Source organism: Meriones unguiculatus, chromosome 17, assembly GCF_030254825.1.
Source record: "Meriones unguiculatus strain TT.TT164.6M chromosome 17, Bangor_MerUng_6.1, whole genome shotgun sequence".
Lineage (NCBI taxonomy): Eukaryota > Metazoa > Chordata > Mammalia > Rodentia > Muridae > Meriones > Meriones unguiculatus.
In genome coordinates, this window is record NC_083364.1 from 79,409,443 (window position 1) to 79,435,072 (window position 25,630).

The 25,630-nt window shown below is 36.4% G+C and overlaps 1 long non-coding RNA gene across 2 annotated transcripts in view; it reads right to left on the minus strand.

Moving 5' to 3' along the window:
- Window positions 1-25,630, minus strand: part of LOC132648593 (uncharacterized) — a 63,184-nt gene that overhangs the window by 18,359 nt on the left and 19,195 nt on the right. Inside the window, exon 1 of one of the 2 annotated variants that reach the window (XR_009587025.1) lies at window positions 16,767-16,977. The exons of the other annotated variant lie outside the window; for it this stretch is intronic. This is a non-coding gene — a long non-coding RNA (uncharacterized LOC132648593). Of the gene's footprint in view, window positions 1-16,766; window positions 16,978-25,630 lie in introns of those variants that run through there. 2 annotated transcript variants of the gene reach the window in all.

Sequence of the window (25,630 nt, forward strand, 5' to 3'; positions counted from 1 at the left end):
CTTGACCCTTACTTGAAATTCATCTCTGTAGGGATGGTATATTAGTGACTTCCTGTAAGCATTTGGATTGGATTCAGACACAGGTTAATGAGGCCTTCAGTAAACACCAAGAAGATGATTTCTCATTGATTTTATCATATATTTTGTAGATGTACCATAGTGTATCATTCTCATCTCTCTACTAAATCAAGACACTACATGTAATAGGGTCTTTTAAAGCCCAATACTTCTACTTTATGGGGATTCAGAGTTCCTTCCGCTCAAGAAAAGTAGAAAGCCTTGTGTTAGCAGTTGTTAGTGAACGTGAAATCTGTCCCTACAAGTTTGTGTCATACAAGCATTAATATTCTTTATACAACCATCATTTCTAGCATTTCATTTTCCAAATGCATTTTCAAAAAACAAGTTATATTATGGTCCATTACCAACCACTAATGGAAAATTTTATGACTAACTTTTGGACCAAAAATGATTATTTGCTATGTGAGGATACATTTGCAAAACTAGATACGGCAGTATTTAAATGGCCACTTACTTCTAGTGGAATACTGCCCTGACTAAAGCCTAAAACTTAGATTTCCATTTCATGCCATCATTATCTTCAAGCCCAGATGGATGTCTTTTGCACTTAAAGAGCATAAGCAAAACCAATTTGATGGAAATAGGCTGTTTCTTATCATTAGGAAATTTAGAAATGGAAAACTAATGACTTGCCTAATAAATGTATGGACCAAGGCAAGGTCCATCACCCATGTAGTTAGTTTTTTTCAAGACGCAGAAAAGCAACACACATCTCCACTAGATACCCACTTGTTCAAGAATGGTAGGACCAGTATCCTGTGGGCCAAACTGAGCAAGGTGAGCTCTTTCATCTGAATGATGAGCATTGGGGGATTCAATGAAACTTTCATTTCATGCATATTTTTCGGTCTAAGTGTTTTTTTATAGAGCTCATAAAATAATGCCATCACCATTGTTTCTATCTTATTTTTACCCACTACAAGAGCTGTGGGGGATCCATTAAGCAGTTTTAAATCCTTTCTTTCTTTTTTGATGCTTCTACAGTCTGTTTCCAGTATTGCTGAGGGCAGCTGTAAAATAAACAATGATTCAGTGACAGAATTTATATAGTGCTTGTAGTGTAAATATTGTTTCTTAGTCTAGAATTCATGTCCTGAAAAGCAAGGTGATAGCTTATAAAGACTTTCTATTTTTTTTTTCATTTTGACTTCTAAGATTTACTCATACTCACATAAACCTCAAGTGTTTATTTTATAGTTAATCTCCACTGAAAGCTCTTCCAAACTTGGTTTCCAAGTTGTTTAAAGTACAAAGGGTAGGATAAAGAAAACAATTATTAAATAAAACAGAGGTTAAGTGACCTGCCTATAGCCCCAGATCTAGCTGCTGACTGTGCCAAGAATCAAAGAGAGTCAAACCACACCGTATCTATCCACTGTTCCTAAAGAGTTCAGTGTTCCAAGATGACTCCTTTCAGAGCACAGATTAATATTTTTATTTTTCAACATAAAATACCCTTTACATTATTAAGGAATTTAAATCACTAAGCCTATAAATGCTAACATGTCATGTAGTTTATGATGACTAACCACCAGTAGGATAATATGACAAATATTTATTTAATTGCTAATTCAAGCGAAATAATCCTGGGGAGAAATTTTATTTTGTTTTGTTTTACTCTCTGGAAGTCACACAGTTCCAATAATTAATGGTAAATGAAACCAAAACCTGGAAAAATACTGTCAGACTTTTAAAATCAATTTAGTAATATGAACTCTTAAGAGACATAGTTTTTTTCCTTATCAAAAGCAGAAGAATAACAAACATGATTAGCCAAGTTAGATGACTTTTGGAAACAGACACAAATAGAAAATTTGCTAAATGAAAGAATAACAGTTGAGTGGAAGCATTTTTTTTTTTGTACACGTATGGCTACAGATTCCAAGGTATTTCTGAATAATCCTTGAAGAGTGCAGGAGAGCTTTGAACCCCCCTCACACGTGTCATCATATCCATTGCCAGCTTCCCTTCCCGCTCCATTGCATCTGACTCACATCAAGAATCTCCTATATGCTTGACACAGTATGGCGAGAATACATGGCTGACTACCCAACCTTTTTTGCTATTAGATACTTGACTTTGGAAGGGCAGAAATAGGTGTCCAGGCGTCTGGGGTGTTTTACACTAAGCGATCAGCAACTGCTACATGAAGATATCCGAATGTCAATGAGATTCTATGAAGTTCTTTATAACTTATACTCACCAGTTCTCACACAAGGCTCTTTACGACTTTTTATTTCACCCAAGTGACAAGTACAAGCTGAAACTCCAGCAGGCTTAACAGTATGAATGGCAGAGGGAGGATGTGAGGCCCATGCATTCCCTCACTTACTCTTTTCATTCAACAGATTTGCCGTGAGAGAATCTTCATGTGTCAGACATTATGTCAGGCCTGAGGATCTAAAGATGAATACGTTAAGATCCCCTGAAGCTCTGCCTAGTCAGGGAGATAGACTATAAACAGTAATTATAACACAATGTGATAAGGGCTTTGACAGAACAATGCACTCTCTGCTCTGGAATTTCTAAAGAAGGAATAAATGACTGTGCACACAAAATTGCTCCATTTAATTTTAATATACTTCTAATATTCACTCTTGTCTGATTGTTTAGTGCGCAACTACCGTAATTCAGAGTAAGGTAGAAAAAGGCCTGTGCAAATTAGTGAAAGTTTAAATATTACAATTCTATTTCTAAACTAATTAGTGTTCATTATTGTTCACATTATACATTTAATTTGAATCTCAAACAGAAATCTATATAAAGTCTAATCCAGGAAGCTTTAAATGGCTTGCTTAGAAAACTCATTGTTGTCATTTATATAACTTTGAATCCAAAGAGGATTCTCAAATAGAACTATTCTTGTAGGCACCTTACAAGAACAGGCATGTGGAAGATTCAGTGTAGGAGTACAATATGGCATGAAGACAGCTCAGAATGAGTCAGAAACATAAAGACTGTTCGAGAATGCAGGTGGATGCCTGAGCTTGGGGTACAAGTTCATCTGTTGTTTTGTTTCATTTTGGTTTTTTATTAATTCTTTTATAGAAAAATATTGTTTGACTAATGAATAGATTTATTTTACTTGTCATAGTTTATTAATGTTTATAAAAGATACAACTGGACATTTAGAGCATTTACTAATGGCAGTTAAAATATTCTTTTCTAAGTAAATTAAAAATAAACATCAAATCAACACATCTCTGTTATATAAAGTTCTTGCATGCTAGACAATACGGTTGATACAAAGAGGTTTATTTGAGGGGGAAAGGAGGAAGTTAGGGCCTGAGTAAGCATTGAGGACTGAGACAGAAAGAGACAGGGAGAGACAGAGAGACAGTGGGAGAACATAACAGGAAAGAGAGAGCTTAGAAGAGAAGGGGAAAACAGAGAAAGAGGGAGAGAAACAGAAAGTGAGAGAGAAACAGAATTTGCAGGTTATATCCTGTGCACCTGACACCTGGCCATGGCAGATGATGACATCATAGATTGCTGGGCAACCTAGATGCAGGTTAATGGAAACACCTGTATGCTGCTAACACTCTTAGCATTTCTCTGTTTTTGTTTTGTTTTATTTGTTTGCTATTTTTTGTGGTTGTTGTTGTTTGTTTTTTTGAGGCAGAGTTTCTCTGTGTACCCTTGGCTGTCATGGACTCACTTTGTAGACAAGGCTGGACTTGAACACACAGAGATCAACCTGCCTCTGCCTTCCCGAGTGCTGGGATTAAAGGTATGCATCACTCTTCCCAGTGTCTAGCATTTCTTAATAATCATGAAGTTATTACAACTGAGAGGAATAAAAATTTCATTAAGAAGACATGAACGTGCCAAAGTTTAAGTCGATTGACAATATAAAATTGTTTTCTTTCTCTTAAAAAAAATGGAAAACAACTTAAAATTTTAGTATCTTTTTTCTTCAATTTTATTTTTTTGATAGAGATATCACACTTATATATACTAATGGCGATATTGTGTGCTTTTTCAAGTGAAAGTAATTAGCACCCGCATAGCTTTAAAATTTTATCATATGTAAGAAGTACACTAGAAGTCACATGTAATATTGTTTTTAATTATTTTCATTCTGAAACTCCAGAATTTGTTCTAGCAAACGTTAGCACTGTAGCAGAAGCCAGCCATCTCTGTATAGTCCCCAGACATCTTCCAGCCTTTCTAAGAAATCAGTTCTCTAAGATTCCTCAAGAGTGACTTCATGCAGTTTGTCTTTATCTGACACATAAAATAAAATTTAAAAAAAATACAGTTAACAAAATAGATTTGAAAAATCCTAAAGCAAAGGTGGCCAGTATGAATCTCTGTTTAAAACCTTAATTCCAAAAGCCAGGGGTTAAACACCTAGGAGCCAACAGCTTGGTTAAGAGTAAAGAAAAATCAAACCAAAGAAAAATGGGGAGAAGCCATTAGGAGAAGTCACCTCTTTCAAGCATCTGAGGAATGCAGATTCAACACATTCCAGGATCACCTCCCCAGCAGGCTCTGGGGTTGATCTGCCCAATGTCTATCCATCCACCTTAGGCAAGACTGTAAAATAAATAAATAAATAAATAAAACAAAAGAAATAGATGCCCTTCTGTGTTTGCTATGGAGCTTGATACTAATAACTCCTTGAAACAGAAGAAAGTCAAAATCCATTATCAAAGGGAAAGTCATGTACATAAAAGGTTCTGGCAAAGACAGTGGAAAAGGCAGTGAAAACAAACATAGTAGCTAGGATTTTCTAGCTAACCTAATTTTACTTCTAATCATTCTTTAGTATCTTGTGCCCATTCCCTCATACCATTCCAATTAAATTCTTATGTTTCATCAGTATAAGAATGAAGTGAGAGGAATTTTGTATGGGTGGGTATCACACCTATCTTGTGAACAAACAAATCGATTCTGTGTGAATAGAATCAGAAGAAAGGGGCCTCCTTCATCCCTGTGATTATTAAGAATAGACTCGCTCACATTTCTCCCGGAATTCTGACCCACTGCTGCTGGAGACCAAGCGGAGAAAGGGTTTTCTGCTGTGTTTAATTTGTAGGAAGCAACTGAGTTGGTAGATTATAACATTGCTTCTGTTAGATCTGTCTATGGATTTCTCAAGAGATCTGGGACTTTTGAGAGTGAGAAAGCCGTTTTTTTGCCTCTTGATGAACTGTCCTCAGCAAGCAAGGCTTTTGGAAGGTCAGCAGCCGCCAAGGTACCCTAAATCAGTGGATTTTCTTATGCCCAAGAGAATAAGAAAAGGAAGCGTAAGCAGATCTGTTAATGCCAACTAAGAAGAAAAGAAGCTAATGGAATGGGTGGGGCTCCAAGGAAAAGCCCTGCCCAGTATTCTTGTATGGGACTTATGGCGAGAATTGGATAGAGACTGAGATAATCTTTACCAGATTGGTTATTTTGAGAACTTCAGAATGAGCCAGTAAAGAGCTCCCTAGTGTCAATCAGTTACTCATCCATTCCAAGAAGAGGTGGGTGCATTGAGGCTAGCTCCATTCAGCATGGGCCCTAACTTACTGTGTGAGAGAACTATCTGCTGTCTCCTAAGAAGCCCGGAGTCCCTTCTGTTCTAACGTGGTTTAAAATCCTTTGCCTTTACTTCCTGTTGAAGCATCTTCGCAATATTATGGGTTGCAGAAGAAAAAGGAATCACTCATCCTTCCTAAGTCTAGTTGAATCTTCTGGCCAACTGAAAACTAAGAATCCTAATACCATTGACAATAAATACTTAAAGCTTTTTTTTTTCTTCCCAGCTCTGATCTCTGTGATTCTCACCAGAAAACTCATTCATAGTTTAAAAAGAAAAGTTGCAAACTCCTCTTACAAACATAGTAGCTTCTGCTACTGAAGTATTTAATTATAATCTCATCTAAGACATCACCAAAGCTATCTTGCAATCTCATTTATCAAAAAATGTAGACTAGAAGGACAACGTTTTTCAGTGATTCCTTGAGGGATATCTGAAGAGCCACCACATAAGTATATGTAATAAGCTAGCCAGTGCTAAGACACTTGTGAGATGATAGGCCATAGCCACACTGGCATTCTTTCCCTGATGGTCACTCTCTTAAACCTTATGTTTCAAAGCTATCTTAAAGGTCTAACTTTACACAGGACTCTTTTCTGAGCAGCCCACACATGTATACTCTCTAGTGTACTTTAATCTTTCTCTGAGCATATTCCCCTCTACTTCAGAAACATCAAATCTGCCTTAGAGTAGCTCATCTTTAAATTCTTTTACTATTTTAAACAATGTATTGACTCATGCATCTTTCCTCTATCAAAGTACAAATTTAATATACAACTGAGATGATATGTTGTGTGTTGTTCTGCACAGAAGCCCATTATCTGATTTTATCTGAGTTGGAGTTTCTAACATGTTAAGGGAGCGTCTCAAGGTGCTGAGAGCCACAGGATAGCCCAGTACCTCCTCTCTTTTGCCACTGATGCTCTCTGCATAAAATATATTTTAGTTTAAGTTTTAACAGGTTGTAAATTAAAATGAGTCTCAGGTAACTATAAGTAAGCATAGTAATCATGGTGAAATCAATTAACAAGATTTTTTTCATGAATTTGTTATAAACCACATTTTAAAGCATGTCACTGTATATTAACACTTCACTAAAATCCCCATATTTCAACTTGACATAATTCTAGAGAGAACCTCATTTAATATTGAGCTATCACTGCGTTCAATGTAAGTTCAGTCATCATCTTGCTTTTAATAATTTTTTTTTATTCAATATTATACATATAGGAGGTATTGGGATTACCCAATGTCACAAAACAATCCTGGAAATTTTCCAGTCTTACTATTTAAGCTACTCTTTAAGAATAGCTTAAACCAAAACACTACAAATGCTTTCTCACTATTTGTTACCATTGTAGTTGCAGGTGAATTTTATGCTAATTCTAGTTTAGTCAAGTGTTCCATTCCAGTTTATATGAGATCTTGTTATAGAGACTGACTAGTTTTATGTGACCAAAAGCTAGAAACCATATTTTCCCTAAAATTGTTACCTTTCTTCAAGGTATTCTGCCCTGTATTGTACCTCTGGTATTATCTGGACAGTGTTTTTCGAATACTAAAGATATATATTCTGGGTTCCTTCGGTTGTTGTTTGTATATATTCCGAACTTGCCATTTGTGAATTTTAGGATAAATGAGATAAATGGCTGACCATTTCTGGTCACTTACAGAAGACATAATTAATTTAAGTAGAAAACTTCCAGTGAGAATTTACCTGTTTCTGTTGGTCAGTGGAGAAACACAGATGTAGGGAGGGTCTCCATTTTAGAGACTAAGGTTTTGTGCCATGTAACAATTAACTTTTAACTTCACGGCACTCTTTCATTAGTTGCCAAAATAAGCAGGTTGACTATTTTCTTTTCCCAGGGAAAGCCATTGGAGAGAATCCAAATCATTTAAATTTGATGTTTCCTGCTCAGTTCCTTCCCTTTCTAGCTGACCACTTCTACAAAAGCTTGCATTAGCATTTAAGATGTTATTACAAAAGACATTTCAAAACATTCCACTAAAAGTTCATAAACCTAGCAAATTTCATTCTCTCTGCCCTACAACAAATTTATTCCTGTGTGTTCTACTTGATTTGTTATAATTAATTAAATGCACCCATATTTTCCAGGAACTCTTGATTGCCTAGAAACTGTAGGCAGAGGCTCTCATGCTCTCTGGTGAAAGGCACTGGTAACATGCATCAGTGTCAAGAGCTTCTGAAAATGAGCCATTTTCAACATAGCACACTACAGTTTCCATTTCAGCAACATGAAAATACTTAAAATCTTATGTATGTGCATGTATCTCCTGCCTTCATGTTCAACTTAGGTTAAATTTTCTTCTTTTTAAAACCTCAATGAATAAAAGAAGTACTTCATGCTTTCTACTGTATATTTAAAATTGGCTTATTTTAACATGCACTTTTTCTTTGTACGCATGGCAATCTTTGAAGTCAAATTTGCACACACATGCACGCACAAACACTATCCATTTTCAGTTCCCTACCATGTTGACTGTATGTTGTCAGCCCCAGACTTATAATATCAAATTGGATTAAGTACATGGATCCATTATTTTATTGGAAGAAAGGTCATTAAAGGAGTTTAGAAATGGTTTTGAAGAATAAGCTGCTAGTGCTGGAGAGATGGCTCGGTGGTGAAGCACACAGGCTATTTTCTAGAGGATTAGTATTTGATACCCAGCACCCCCTTGGCAGCCAAGAAACGTCGGTAACTCTGGTTCCAAGGTATCTGATACCCTCTTCTGATCTCCTCGGCCACCATACAAGCAGGTGGTAAACAGACACAAATTCAGAAAAATCACTCAAATATGAAATAAAAATAAATATATATATATATATTTTAAAAAATGTAAAATGCATTGATACAAGGTGAGTAACTTTATAAACATGACATGATGATCTTATGTAATGTCCTAAAAGGGTATGTCTGGTGCCAACTCAACCTCCTGACTTAGTGCTGAACAGTCTGTAGTGTAAACTTTTCTAGACTGTGTTTGTTCATCCTAAGGCTGTGTCTTCTTAACAACAGTTGCCTGAATATATTTTTCTTCTGTTGGATGTGGGGTAAAGATCAGACTGCAGGTGCATTTCCACCTCTGAATCTGTCTCATATACTTACCTAAATGTGAATGAATATCAAAGGGAGAAAGGAACAAGAAGTTCCTGTGATGAAATTAATTGTTCTCATATAACTATAAGGGATCATGGGTGCTATATGCGATTAGCACAATAAACTTCTTGTATTTGAACATATACTACTTACTTTATTATTACATCCATATTTAATTTTTTTTCTATTCAGTGTCTTCTGAGTCATGAATGTGGGAAACTTTCATTTTATTCTGGAAATTTGAATAGGCATTTCTGACATGCATTATCTATTTGCAGAGAAATTATGGGTTCTCAAATTATCTGTGTTATCTGTTCTATTCCTTTTTCTGAAAAAGAATTATTATTGAATTATTTTATGTACAATTTTTATAGTTTTCTGAGATAATGTATATCACTTTTAATTAGGACTACTTATTCAACTAAAATATAGACTTTTTACTTGGAATAGCTATGCATTATCATATTCCATCCTATAATTGCAATATGTAATATTCCAAAATAATAATGTACAAATAACCATAATGGCCCTATTATTTGTATAATATATGTTTATATAGCTCAAATGAAAAAAAAAACTTGAAGTATTTATCTTTGGTTTGGCTTAAAATCTCTGCTTCCTCACAGGAATATTGCAGATTTTTACAGCAGCAAAATTCACATCACATCAACTTTTTCAGACCTAAAATATCAGGACGCTAAACTTTTGTTGGAGGGCAGTTTCCTCCCACTTTATAAATGATCCTATTCATGACTTTTTTTCTGTTCGTTGTCCCTGGTAAATACGGTAGACCACGAAAACAATGGTTTATATAATATCAGGTTTTCACTCTGTTCAATTCATACACTATGTATTGCAATCATTATCTCATGCTCTCTCAGGTGCCCTTTAGCTGTAGACAGTCAGCCTCGTGCCTGGAAGTAGTAGTATGTACTTGGCAGGTAAGTAGAGAAGTGAGTTTTCACCAAACAGTGTTTCTTACAACTGTGTTATGTGCAGGTGGTACTGACACAGCCTGAGTGATTCCTTTTCCATGTAGCAAGCTTAGTCTTCCTCTTGACGCTTGTATTACCTTCTTTATAATTGCAACCTGTTCTTCCCTATTTACTGCTTTCAGTAGGAAGGGGAAGGAAGAGCCTTAGATTATTAGACTCATCGTGTTTTCATTTCAAAGACTTACATCTCACTTAAAATATTCTTTAATTTGTTCCATTCTTCTATAAAACTTTTAAAAATAGTCTTATCCTAATAGTTTATCTTTTAAAAAGTTATTCCTGATTTCAATCAAGGATGACAGTCCATAGTCTGCTGCTCAATACTCTTATCCTAGAACCACCCAAGCCATTTTTTTCTGGTCACAATCTCACATAAAATCATTCTATATTCCAATCAGAACAATGGTTATTTTGACCGGAAGCTCTAACTTGCTCCTACGTTGAAATACTTAATTACCATGCAACTTTTCTCTTATTTAAGTTCTACTTTCCTAGAATTTTCTTTTTGTTCCTCTTGGGAAGGACTTCTTTTTAACTAGAAAATGCACAGTGAAATGTTCCATCATAAAGAGAAAATGTGTTCATTTCATTATGTGAAAACAAAGTGAAATATATTGTAGTGGCTATAACAAATAGGATCATGTCGTAACTAAACTCCAGGTAAACGTCTACATATAAATTCCACTTGAAGACAAGTAGGTAAAATTAATAAACATTTTTCTGAAGTAGTTGCTAAAGGAAAAAGAGACTGTGAAAATTTACCAAGTCTGGAGAATAAACCATTTACATTTTTAATAATTTTTGTAATTATAATTACATTATTTCTCCTCTTCCCATTCTTTCCTCTAATCCTTCCCATATATACCCTTGCTTAATCTCAAATTCATGGCTTATTTTTCTTGAAGTTTATATCGATATGTATGTTACCTGTATGTATATGAACTTAGGGCTAATCACTTGCTATTGGATAACCAGCTGGATGCTCTTCCCAGGGAAAGAGCATCATCTCTCCTGCTCTCAGAACTCTCCAACTGATCAGAGTTCTTTGTCTAAACTTGAAGCTTCTCTTTGCAGCAGATGGCACCATTACAAAAACCACAACCAAGCAAAATGCAGAGAAAAAGAGAGCATGTGTTTCTCATTTCCAACTGATACATCTGTAACATACTTTCTATCCCTAAAGCTTGGGAATCACTGAAGAAGTGGAGACAGAAAAGACCTGTAAGGGCCAGGAGAACAGACAGCTTGCTGTGAGATTGTCTTTCTAAGAAACGTCAGAGAGGTTAAAGCCATGAAGTCTCATTTTTATTAAAAGCCAGTGGGGCCAGATATAGGAGACAACACATACAGTCCTATTATCTGAGTGTCTGGGGCAGTAAGATTGAAAGTTTGAGTTCAGCCGAACTAAGCAGAGTTCAATAAAAACAAGCCACAACAAAAACACCTCAAAGCATAGAAAAGTCAAAAGGAATGATGGGAATGGCAGGTAAAGCATCCTGGATGCAGACAGAGGAAAGGATAAACATGGCTGAGGATGTAGCACAGAGCATGAGCACCAATTTCTCAATACAGTGGCTCCATGGACTAATGATAGTGAGACTGAGTGTTCAGGGAATTCGAAGCAGAGGAGACTATATTTTGGCAAGACCGGAAAGTAGGTATTACAATAAGGTATTATATCCTCCCGTGCTACTCTTTGAGGTATTATTATTATCATTATTTTATCATCATTATTGTTATGGTCCATTTCAAGTACTCAAAAACAGACTATACTGTGCCTTTTCCTTCTCATCTGCATATTTATAAAAATAGTATACAACACAGTTTGTCATAGATGTCAAATATAACCTGTGTGTTTGGCTATTCTACTTTTATAATGTCTTCCAGAGAGCATTGTATGGAAAGTATTTTCATTTTAAAGAAGAAATGAACAACAGAACACTTTAAATTAATTAACTAATTATTAATTAAGTTGAACAAGCTCCTTTTCAGTGCCTGTTGTCCTTTGTTAGAATGCATATTTCTAATTTATTCAATTTAACATGGGTTTGTCCTTTAGAAGAAATAAGCATCAGGAAAACATGTTTATTTCTACATTTATTTCTACATATCAATTTCAATCTCAATACTTATCAGAGGTTTACTGTAGAGTCTTGATGGGATATTGATTTTTTTAAAAAACTGCCCAAATTTTCTTCATATTTTCCCCTAAAAGGAAATGAATTTTTACTCTGAATAGATAAATACTTTCTCATTTCTTCATACTGTTAATCAGATATTTTTTAATGATATATCAAGGAGAAAAAAAAGATATATTTTTTTTAATACCAAAGATGTACAGGGTGCCCTTTTACTTCGTGGTTGTATAAGCTGGTCAGCTGAGGTCTGGATAAATCACTACTGAGGTTCTTAAACTGGTGGGGATTAGTTCATAATGTATCTGAAGAGTTCATTCATCTTTAAAAGAAACTCCACACAACTAATAGTCATGAAGAAAAGAAAAACATGGTAAATGGGAGAAAACAGTAAGAGGTCCCATAAATATTTGATTTACCTGATGTCATTTATCTCATTCTTCCCAAGCTATTTAGGATATTTTTATATGGAAGTTATTTTAACAGTGATTGTAAGGACTTCTTTCAATATGCATCTAAATCATAGTTCATATTTTCATTGGTCCTTTTAAAAGTCATGGCTATTTTTGAAGAGACATGCTTGATAGGGCATTGTTACAATGTGAAAATGTACTTACTGATTATTTAGTTCAACATAGAGCTGTCTTCAGATCCTGAGAATACACCTAGCTGTCTCTTAATTTCTTCTTCCAGGTAGGATTAATATGTGTTAAATTCAGATTGTATCCTTTAATTTTGAATCTTTTTACACCATCAAATATCAATAATTCCCCATCTCCCTGAATTTGAAATACACAAAGCAACATTTTAAAAAAGCAACTTAAGTTAATTTGAATTTTTTCCCATTCAACAAAATTTGCTTTAAGGGCCAGTTTGTAACAAGAAAATGTTACTTTAAAATTCTGTTGCTCCTTTTGTTTTCAACAGGCTTAGAGTTCAAAACTGACATCCTATTCCAATGTGGTAACTTAAAACTTTGAGAAGAGGAATCCAAGGAAGGAGTAAGCATTCTTTCAGTATTTACTCAATGAACATAACAGAGACAAAGTTAGAAATCAGAGTTTCTAATTTCAATGTTTTATTTGAGTTGCTTCTCAAATTAGAAGTGTTCTGTTCTTTCAAGTTTAATTTAGATCTCTGAAAAATACTTTTTCTGCATTTAAGGTATTTGTTTCAAGAACTTAAAAAATCTGTTAGAAATATACATGTAAAAAAATGCCAATAGAAGATCCTAAGTCAATAGATTTTATTTTTACAAAACACTAATAGGCATATTTGTACAGACTTGCTGTTTCACCCATTGACCTTATTATTCTAGAACAGTTATAATAATATATGGCTAAGCCATCTACATTATTGTGCAGCTTGAAATGATTACATGGGACAAAATGGAATACTTTCTTGATAAAATTTTGAACTTTAGCCAATGTTTGATCTCATGAGTCAAGTAAGTAAAGTCTAATTGTTAACTCAATAGTCTGTCATATCATGTAGTCTAATCAGAAATAGAGCAGCCACAAAATGAGTACTAAATCTGGAGAAAAATGGATGGATGGATGGATGGATGGATGGATGGATGGATGGATGGATGGAACAAGCAGAAGTTTCAATGAAGTAATAGATATGTATCTGGTATATTGTAAAATAAAAATAAATAGAAAATGCCTCACCAATTATTGAGCTAAGTCAAAATGCTTCAACTTTCTTCTGAACTTTTATACAAAGAATATTTATTTATATTTATATTTTTGAGAACCTTTATGAGTATTGAATTTGTATCATTTCCCTCCCTCCTTCCTAACAATTCCTCCTATGTTCCCCTTAACCCTTTTTGAATTCATGAGCTTTAACTGTTTAGTTATAATTGTTACACACACACACACACACAGAGAGAGAGAGAGAGAGAGAGAGAGAGAGAGAGAGAGAGAGATTAATACAATTTTTGGAGATAATTTAATGTTGCATGTATGTATTTAGGACTCTTGGGATTAACTGGCCTATCATGGGCTACATCCCTGAGGATGAATTCTCCTGCTCCCAGCAACCATTGGTTACTTGTTGCTCTTTGCTAGGGGTAAAATATTGTGAGAATTAAAGACGAAAATTTAAATGAAGGAATAAGGCACATTAGAGACAGGCACTGGGTTTAACAGCATCCACAATTTAGAATCACTTGAGTTTCTCAACATTTTTTAAATGGTTAAGGAAATTATGCTACAATTCTAAGTTGTTGGGTTTTTTGTTTTTTGGGTTTTTTTTTGGTTTTATTTTTATTTTTTTATTTTTTTTAACAGCCACTTATACTATAGTGGCATGTGAAAAAAGAACATGATTGGGGATGAGGACAAACACACTTCTGTTTCAGTTTGCTGTTACTTTCAAAATGCTTCATGTACAAAGAAACTTGTGAATTCTACTGGGTGCCTTGAGGTTCTGTGAAGGATTTTCCCATGACATGATATAGGTTGTTAAGAGTGACTTGTGAGGTCTTCTTTTCCTTCCTATCAGGGGACCTGGGGAGGGGCATGCATGCAGAGGGTGGAGGTAGGGAGGGATTGGGAAGGGAGGAGGGAGGAAACCACAGGGGGGATACAAAGTGAATAAAGTGTAATTAATAAAGAATTAAAAAAAGAAAAAGAAAATAAATAAATAGATAAATAAATAAAACAAAAAAACAAAAAAGATTTATTTACTTATATGAAAAACAAACACAAAAAAAGAGTGACTTGTGAGAGCCATGTGTAGCATAATGTTTTCAGAGACTGCTTTGCTTTTCAGTGGCAGGCTAACAAACACCCAAGAAAGTGATGAAAGTTGAAACCAAATAGGTCACGGTCAAAGTGATCACACTGCAAACATGCCACAACTTCTCTGAAGCTAAGATTCCTTGGCAGTAATTGATAATAACTATAAGAAGGTTAGCTACTGAGATCATACTGATGATAAAATGGGTAAAGTATATGAGTACTGAGCTGGACAGGAATCATATGCATATAAAAAGTAAATACGCCATCATTGCTGTTTGTCATCACAATAGTTTGAAGTACCACTCAAAACCGCTTCTACTTATGTTTCCTGTATTTCTTTGTTTTTCATGACAGACTTTCAATGTGTAGCTCTGGCTGTCCTGGAACTCACTATGTTACCAGGCCAGACTCACAGAGATCCACCTGAACCTGTCTCCCAAGTGCTGCGATTAACAGCAGGCACTGCTATTCCCCCAGTTTGTTTCCTGTGCCATAAACCCGGGCTTCCACACCTTGCATCACAAAGCCCCTGCTCTCCACCCCGCTGATGCTTTGTCTTTGGAATAAATTGCGTACAGTCATTTCAATTAGACTCCTTTCAGGGACCTAGCAATGGTTTATGTCCTTACCTGAAGCCATCTCCTTCAGCCACCGTCAGGAGATGTGCTCTGTATAAAAGGTTCCACTCTTGTCACCCCAGTCCTTTCTCTGTGTCCTAGGAGTCACTTCTCTGTGTTCTTTGTGCACATCCCCTATCTGCCCTCGAGGCTCTGTTTCCCAGTCTGTCCGTCTGTCTTACATGTCCACTTGTCTGCCTCTATCCCTTCCCCAGGTCCTCACTCCTGTCCCTCCCTCAGTAAACCCCTTTTATGCCAGATCTGTTGCATGGCGTAATTTCTCAGGGGCACACTTTGGCATGGGCTCAATAAAGGTACCCTTCACTGCATTATATTTCATAAAAAAAACTAATATTTTTGACACTCTAACCTTTTCCCTTTCCCCAAATTTATGAATCATCTGTTTTTGAACCTTTCCCTGTGCTCAACACACAACAGAAGTTTTATGACCTTCCCTTTGCTTTTCCTTTTCTACAGACCTCAGCTTTAAGGCCCAGTTCAAGGGGAGCCCCTGCCATTTCTTCCCCCATCCCCGAAGCACTCATTAAGTGTTCGCTGCGTTCTCCAGGAGCTTTGCATCCCACTGAGTACGTTCCAGTTCCATATTTCCATGGTGCTGTGAACCTCCTCTTCCACCACATGCTAATCACTTGGGAACAGTGACCATTTCTTCCTTCACTTTAGTAATTTTTGTATCTGGTTTCTTGTGAACATGTATAAACTATATTTCATTTTACATTGAGGAATAATGGAAAACTCTAGCAAGAGCCTGATGTAACTCTTCATGAGAGCTGTGTGCCATTTGAAGATTTCAAACTACTATTGATTTTGTGTGTGTGTCTGTGTGTGTGTGTGTGTGTGTGTGTGTGTGTCTGTGTGTGGTTACATTTGGATCATATGTGAGGGTACAGTATCAATCTGTTACAAAGAAAAATTTTTTGATGAGGGGTGAGGACTATGTTTGTCTATGAGTGGACGGACAAACCCCTTAAATGCAGTTAAGGGGTTATGCTGATTTACTGAGGACCTGCTCAGTCAGAGAGAAGCCAACCCTAGTAGTAGGAAATTAGACAGTTACTCAGTGCTGGTCAAGTCATAGATCTTGGAGTAGAACCTATTTATGTAAATAATTAAATCTTGACTGAATTTTTGTAGTTCAGAACACAGAGCAACCTCAGTGTTCTTCAGAGTTGATATTTTTATTTTGTAATCATTAGTTTTAAAAACACCACTTCACATAACCCAGTACAAAGTGGCAGACATATGATCAGGGTATTGTAGAAATTGTTAGAATTTCCAACTTCATCACAGGCCAAAATTCATTTGAGAATGTTTTACAAATTCAAGTCAGAAATTCAAACATTGGTCATCAAAATCAAACATTCTATCATAATACCGTAGAAAGAATACTATGTGATAATTACATGCTGAATAATGACATTAGCAAACAAAAAAATCTTTGTATTCTGTAATAATTATGTTTCTGTAAGAGCAGAAAACTTAGCATGTACAGAAAGAAACACAATTGATAGTATACTGTACCCTCACATATGATCCGAAGTGCTTCTAGCAGCTTGCCCGGATGTTGCCAGGGATGACAGCAGGCGCAGAGCAAAGTTCTAAGTTAGAACAAGTTCCAAGTTCAGAGCCCAGAGGCACAATGAGGTCACCCAGTGTAGCACAGGGTGCGCTGCAATGGCCACCTCAGAATCTCACAGAATCTTGAACCAGTTTTTCATAGCTGAGCATTCAAAAACCTATTACTGTGGTCAAATCTTTGTAACCCCTGCACTCAGTTCCAGGATGTCACGTGAGTAATGACCCACAGTTTAAGGAACTGAGCTATGTGGGGGAGGGGGCAGTGAGGGAGCAATGAGTTTATGTGCCTTCCTTATATCTGCTGTGTCCAGTGATAGACAGGAATGCAAATCTCCTGCTTTGGACAGGGTACAGTTTTCCAGTGTCCTAAAACTCTCAAAGATTACCCTCACCAAGTTGAGAACATCATTATTTATTAAATAATGCCTTTTAACTATCCTGAACTGTGCCTTTATGTTACATGCACACAGTCACTTGCACATAAGAACCAATGATGATGATTGCATTGCTGTGAAAAAGAGTACTCATTAAATTGATCTACTGGTCATAATTTTAATACCACGAATATATATTTTGTGTGTCATGTCTTACTTCCAAGGAATGAGCGCTTGGATTCTGTTTTAGGGAGCAAGTGCTAGCCTTTGTCCTGTGTGCGGTTGTACGCTCATGAGGTAAAGCAGCAATAGCTCTTGCTTTTGAATTTCTGTCTTTTTGCCAGAACCGCTTCCAAGATCCCATGTGGAACACTCATAATCCACATTTTTTTCTTCCTGGCCTCTGGCTCCTGAAAGGATTTACCTGCCTAGTTTGGTGGAGGTTTTCCAGCCCTATTTTGTTTCAAAGAGAATTTCTCATTCATTTTGCCTACACAGAGAATAAAACACAATTAGCCTGGAGGTATGAGAAGGACAGTTTCTGGTATTTGTGTCTGGTTTTGTTGCAGGTTTTATGGGTGATGTTTCTGCATGGAACTTGGTATTTTAATATAACTCTTCAAATAGCAGTAAGTCCCAGAAAGAAAAAGGTTATAAGAAAAGCTAAGCAAGTTGTTTGAAAGAAATGAACATTTAAGTGCTTAATCCAATTAGAGACTCTTAAGGTCTATATTGACAAAGATGGCAATACCCTTTATAAGCATTAATTTCATGCCACAAACACTTTGTGGAAGTGAATGTAGAATTTGTAGATCCTTCAGCAAATCCTCCCTGTTGGCTGAATTTATTTAAAGAGCTTTTCTGGTCACCTTTGAACTCCAATGATTTCTCCAGATGTACAGAAGTGAACGATGTAAAAATCTTGCTGCTTCAGCAGAAATGATTCCAGCTGGCTGGGAACAGGATCTGCAAGTCATTGGTTACAGCTGTGTTTCGATTTATGTGATGGTTGAAAAAATAAATTACCCGATTAGATGGCTAGAAAGAGGACTCTTTGTTTAGCCCTTGTGTGGGGACTGAAACTGTTTATGGTGCTGTTTTCTCCGCAGCCTTTGCAAAGTAAGCTGGACAAATAGACTTATTCAATGCTTCTAAGAAATGTTGCATATTCAGCTTTAATTCTTTACTGGAGAAGCTGTATTTTTTTTATAATGCTCTCACCCAGCAAATGTTTTAAAGGTCTAGTATTTAAGGGAAGCACTACATTTTCTGTCCTACTGAGCACTGTGTTTAGTGAATGAAAAGCAGTTTCCTTTGTTTAATATGTACTGTAAACATGTCTTTGTCAGTCAGGTGAGTAGGATTATGCTTTCTCCTAAGTTCAAGCTCTATAGTAGCATGCGATATGAGTATAATTTTTAATTTAACTTATTTACTTCCTGTGAACTATGGCTCATAGCACATAGACAAAAGAGAAAGAAAAAAGACTTTCTAAGGATGTGTAATCAAGTATTTATGAGAGTTTTGAATCTGTGAATAGTGCTTGTCATCTCAGGGAGGTTATACTGCTTAGAGGGGTTTGATTGGCAGATTGAGCCGTAGCCTCAACTCTTTAATTTTTTCTTTTAACACAGGGTCTTGCTAAGTTGCTTAGTTTGGCCTACGACTCACTCTATAGCTCAGGCCTTTTTAGATATCTTGTCAGCCTACAGAATATTTGATATAATAGGTCTGGGTCTTCGGGTCTATCTTAAGTTTTAGGTAAGCAAAAGTCAAAATGCCACTAACTCTTGTAAATATACCTTCCCAAGGCAGCTACTGTATTAGTATATTATTGTATGAGTTTGCTTGTAGAATTTTTCCAATGTAGCTTAACTTGAGTCACTCTAAGTTAAAAACAACCTGTCAGACCAATGACTTGTTTATAACTTAGTCAGATACACTGAGGCCTTTTTATAATAATTAGTTGATTTGGAAAAAAATACAGTGACATTTTTATTTTTAATTTTCTTGATGGCACTGGCATTTAAAACCAATCCAGCATTCTTAAAAATAATTTGTATTACATTCACTGAATTCCTCTGTGTGTGTTAGGGGTCCAGGGTGGTATGGGCATGTCACGGTATACATGCGTGATCAGAGGACAGACAGCTCAAGAAAGGCGTTTTTCTCTTCCAACCATGCTTATCCCAAGAATAAAACTAAAGTCATCCTGCTTGGTCACAAGCACCTTTATCCTATGCTTGCCATCCTGCCATCTCAATCAAATTGTGTTTGTGTGTGTGCTTTGTGTGTGTGTATGTGTGTGTGTGTGTGTGTGTGAAGTTCATTATAAAATCTTGAGAAAAGACTAGACTTCTCAATGAACTTGAAAATGAGATCAAGTTCCTGATCAAAAGTCACACAGAATTTGTAGCAGCACAAACACATGCATGTGTTGTGCATGTGACATACAAACACATAATATTTTCAAAAAATGCATTAGAGATGACTCTTTATCATTTTCTTTCATTCTTATGCCCTACCTTGTGTATGTTTGAGAGAGAGAGAGAGAGACAAAGAAAGAGGCAGAGACACAGAGAGACAGAGACAAAATTTAATAAAACATAGAATAAGTATTATGGATACTTATTCTATGTATAAGGAGGAGAAAAGGGTAGGTTTGAGTTATCTTAAAACAGCAGACACTTTGCTGTGTCAGGTTATTTCCTTGATCAATGAAAGTACACCGGCTAACCCACAACAAAATCAATACAGTTGATTGGAAAAGATGGGAAGAACGCATAAGAATGTAGGACTCACTTGACCTGTCACTGCTCACAAATATTTAAATGATTCCCATAGTGCCTTGGACCATTTTTCACTGTTCCCTTGGAGAGGAAGCTTCTTCAATCTAGAGGTGAAATCTAATAAAGTTTGAAAGTAGACTTGAACTTGCCACCCATTAGCTGTACGTCGAGAAGTGTATTAATCAGGAAAAAAAATCTATTATTGAACATAGAGAAAACAAAACATAATTCAGTATGAAAAATAACATGTACAATTCATGTAAGGTAAGCTTGTTTTAACTTTTCTCCAGTGATTTGTTTATTTTTGCAGTGAATTAAACTTAAGGAATTGAAACCCACTTCTTATGAGTGCCACAAACCAGCCCTGAATTATTCAAATAGGAAAAGAATGCAGGTGATAACAAAATTATCAACAAAGAAATAACATTTTCAATTCATTATAGTTTACATTGTTCTTTAGACTTCCTTCTTGCCAGTTATGATTGGCAGGCAAAATAGTTTTTCTTTAGGGTAAATTTCTCATATTGCCAATTATGGAGATTTCCTCTTATCATCACAACACCTGAAAAACTGAGGCAGGAAAATCGCCACTAGTTTTAAGCCTCCCTGGCATATGTAGTGAATTCTAAGCCAACTGGACTATATATAGCATGAGACTTTGTCTAAAAATATTAATAAAATATAAACTGTTTTTATATTAAATTTGTAAAGCAAAAGTGATCATGAACAGTCATTATAAGTACCTTTAACAGCTTTATTCCTCATAATCAGCATTGTAAGCTGGGCCTTTTTTCTCAGGGCCTTCAGTGTGCTGTGTAAGTACAGGTATTCTACCACTTAATCAGACTCCAGCCTTTACAATAAGATTTTTTATAAACCAAAACATAAAAGGTTTTGTTTGTTTGTTATTTTATTTTGTTGGTGGTGGTGTGTGTGTGTGTGTGTGTGTGTGTGTGTGTGTACGTGTGTGTGTTGATGTTATTTTGAGACAAGAGTTGGCCTCAGAATTGCAACCTCCTGTCTCCAGTTCTTTAGTGCTGAGTTTGGTATGTGACGGCTGTACCTAGCAAAAACTAAGTTTCTTAAAACTAATAGTGACAGGGTCTTCCTGCTTCCTTTTTATTCAAAATGTAAAAGAAAATCATCCGTAGATTTGATAAATTGAGGTATTTACTCTTAACGTATTAAAAAGATTACCATTATAGTAAAAGAATGTGCATTTTTGTCGATAAATCTTAGAGCTCTTTTTGCTCGTGCAGGGAGCTACTATCTATTGACATAGCTGTTCCTCTGTGGACATACTGTGATATCATGTGCACACTTGCTTCCATATTTAAAAACCAACACCTTTTCCGGTTATACATTTAAAAAATATTTTAGCTACTCTTTCAAATAATCGCAAATCTCATGTGGACAGACAACCCATGCGAAAGTTTTAGTACTGTGTTTTCATGTTGCCATCTTCTACAGCTGGGAAGATAATGCACTTTTGTGGTTCTGCCCTAAGACTAGCTAGCAGGGGCCTCAGCAGAAGGTCTCTCTAGCTCTTTTTTTTTTTTTTTTTTTTTTTTTTTTCAGCTCCTCTTGGTCTCTTTCTTTTTTTAATTTAATTTTTCTTTTTAGTTACATTTTGTTAACTCTGTGTCCCAGCTGTATCCGCTCCCTCATTCCCTCCCCAACCTCACACTCCCTCCCTGGTCTCTTCCCTGCCCCTTTCCATGTCCACTAATAGGGTAGGACCTCCTCCCCTTTCATTTGACCCTGTTTTATCAGGTATCTTCAGGGCTGGCTGCAAAGTCCTCCTCTGTGGCCTAACAGGACTGCTCCTCCCCTGGGGGAGGGGGGAGGTCAAAGAGCCTGCCCTTGAGATCCTGTTAGAAATAGTCCTTGTTCCCCTTACTTTGGAAAACTACTTGGTTACTGAGCTACCACGGGCCACATCAGAGCAGAAGTTCTAGGTTATATCCATAGATGGTCCTTGGTTGAGTGTCAGTCTCAGAAAAGACCCTGTGCCCGGATATATTTGGTCCTTGTAGAGCTCCTATCCTTTCCATATCATACTAACTCCCCTTCTTTCATATGATTCCCTACACTCTGCCGAGGGTTTGGTTATGAGTCTTAGTGTCTGCTTTGAAACACTGCTAGGTAGAGTCTTTCAGATGCCTTTTGCGCTAAACTCCTGTCATACGTTCAATGCACATCCCATTTGTCTTTCTAAATGAGGATTGATCATCTTCGCCCTTGTCCACTTTCTTGATTATCTTCTTTAGGTGTATAGATTTCATTATGTTTATCCTATCTTTTAGGTCTATATAAGTATATACCATGTTTGTCTTTCTCCTTCTGGGATACTTCACTCAGAATGATCTTTTCTAGATCCCACCATTTGCCTGCAAATTTCATGATTTCCTCCTTTTTGATTGCTGAATAGTATTCCATTGTGTAAAAATACCACAATTTCTGCATCCATTCCTCTGTTGATGGACATCTGGGTTGCTTCCAAGTTCTGGCTATTACAAATAAAGCTGCTACTAGCTTTCTAGCTTTCTAGTCACAATACCAACCAGAAAGCCATCAGGAGACTGAACTGGGGCAGCTTTGTAAGCACACAAAACAACATTAGATAATGGTGACCCGCCATTCCTTTCCCATTGCACTGTTGCTTCCAGCACAGCTAAGCCTTGGCAATAACCTACTTCTTCCTCCTACTTTTCGAGATTAGAAAGTCAAAGTTCAAGCTCAGTGATTTTTCTAAGAGTGTGAACAATATTAGCTCCTAAGCTAGCACTGCATCTAGGATCCTCAGGATTTAGATAAATTCTTTTCTTACCAATCCCAAGCCATGTTTGTCAAGGAGCATGTGTTGCTCTACAGATAGTGGCTCTTTTCTGCTGTAGAGTTAGTTACAACATAAATTATTATAGCTTGTTCTTGACTGTTATGCATGCTGTGCCTTAACATTCCAACTCTAAATACAACTGTAATTCCAAAGTTATTTGCTATCGTTTTTCTTTCCACTTATGTCTTTTATTTAAAAGCTAGGATCTGTTCTCTCTCTCTCACCTGGCAGCAAGCTGGGCAATGTCATGGGAACATGTGTTTGCTGTTAGTATGTACAGTCCTGACAACCACTCAAATGTACTCTCCCATATTTAAGTATAATTTGATATATCCTGGTGCTTTGTCCTCCCAGTGGCCCCACCTTATAATGAGCTGCCTTCTTTAACTGAAAGAGGGACTGCCACCTGCAGCCTCCAGAACTGCTTGCTCCTGTGTGACAGTGCGTTAGAGCACATTGGCCTTAAGACCTCCTTCAGGGTCACGATCCTGTCCTGATTGGCCCTGACTAGTCTCATTGCTGTGACTGTGAGTGACTCTGAACGCGGTCCTCCTGTGGATGCTGATGAAAACTGCAACCAAGAGTAACTGGTGCCCTTCTAAGAGAGCTGAAAGGGGACAGGGAAAATGGATGTGAAAACTCAGAAAAAGTGGCTACAATGAATTACAGCCAGGTCATTTTTAACTAATTAATACAAGAGTGATTGTTATCAGACGTCCATCCCATTACATTCCTGAAAGTAAGAGATCTCTGTGATTGTTATTCTATGAATTGTAATAGTTTACAGTTATATAGCAGGAGAGAAAGAGACAGACACAGACACAACAGAGAGAAAGAGTTATCAGATTGGCAAACCACCATTTGGCATCCCAGTTATCAAGTGTCTGGATTAAACAGAGACATTCTCTCCCATGAACAGCAAGACTATGAAAGAAAATGTGAATCTGATATCCTTCCTTAGTTAAAAGCCAACGGGTTCTTCATTATAAAGGCTTTAGCATACATTTTTATTTAATGTATTTTAACTTTCCCTGAAATCTAATTGGGGATCTAATTCATACTCAGAAGGATCTCACTTTGACAAACACTGTGCTTTATTTCATAGAAAATTTCTAACTAGATCAACACCCATTCCGGATACTGATTCTTGTCTCTCTGTCTTTCAATTATTCATTATTTTTTCTGTCAAAAAAAAAAAAAGAAAACAGGGAGACTTTTTTCTTTTTGTTTTGGTTTCTGCTATTCCTTTGTAATGTGAATAGGAACTGTGGAGAAAAAAAAAACACCTGTATTTTGCTTCTCTCACTACTACTTCATGCCTTCTGGAAAGCAGAAGTCTGTGTTGTTTGGCCCTAGAGAAAACATGGCTCTTCATTCTGGAAAGGTTAGACAAGCTTCGTGGTATACTCAGAGCTCACACAACAAGCAGATTCTTGAGTCTTCTGACTTTGTTAAATCATCGTTTTGGTAGGAAGTTAGTTTCTGTGTAACCTTCCTCCATAAATCATCTTGCATTTTTAAAGGATATTAGTAAATAAAAACATGTCAGATAAAAGAAAAAGTAGAAGTTCTTCAGCCAAGAAGAAATTCTCTTTATTTAGACCCCTAGGTAAATCAGTACAGGCAGCAGAAGGAAAACATTGGGATCCAATGATGAATTACTCCATTAACTGTCTCAGGGGGGTAAATTAAGTCAGAATTGTACAATAAGCTCACTGCAAAGTTGGAAAAAATTGCTTTAAATTCACATTGTCCAAAATGGTAGGTGCCCAGTCATACATGCTTTCATCAGAGATGTAGCCAGGAAAACAAAGGCAATAAGCTTTGACTTGTCTTTAACTTTAATTTGTATTACAGATTACTGGTTGCAGCTGATTGCAGAAAACAAGTTAAATATGGCACAAAAATATTAGACAGGTGAATAATATATTATGTCTGGACTGTCAAGAATTTTGAGCCAAAATATGAACTATATATCATTTTATGTCATCTACCCTCCTCATTACAAACCTTATTAATTAAATAAATATGATTCTCATAATCACACTAACTTTAGATACCCTTTAGAAGAAATAAGCCATTCTTGCCCTGTGAGAAAGAGCTAGGCAGACTGGATTATTTCAAAGTACTGCTTCCTTTAATTTGATTTAGAATTTACTGTACAACCAGACCTGTTTTGACTTTTTAAAAAGTTAGAAAGCAAATCTCCAATGACATTTGAAAATAATTGAAATTGCAAGACTGTACACATGTTACATCTTCAAAATCAATAGAAGCAAAGTCAGAGTTGCTGTTTTATAAATACTCCCGCTGTGGTCAACGCGTAAACCCTGATGGGGAAAAAGCTTCGGTTTTGGTGATTAGAAGCTGAAAAATAGCAGGGACCTCAAGCTAGCATCTATGGCAGTGGGGGCCAAATTGGTTGATTTCAACAGTTCCTTTCAAATGGATGTTGATGTAACCAAGTCTGTTTTTCTATAGGCCCTAAGGGAGGTCCTGACAGAATCCTCGACACTTGGACTGGTTAACCCATGTCTGAATATAAATATTTTAACCCATGGTCATTCAGTAATAATTATTTTCCTTCCAACTTTTATTGCTTTAATTTTCTAAACTCCTCAGTTAATATAGTTTGTGCTTTCTAGGGAGTCAAGTCATGTATGTTTATCTGGATGTAAAGAAAAATAACATAGATTAAGGGGAAAGGTTGAATGTGAGTTTGTTGTTTCTGGTCAAAAGAGCTAGGAGTGAAGTGTGCATGCACGAGGTCCATAGAGCTGGCTATCAGTGGCCAGTTGCTGTAAG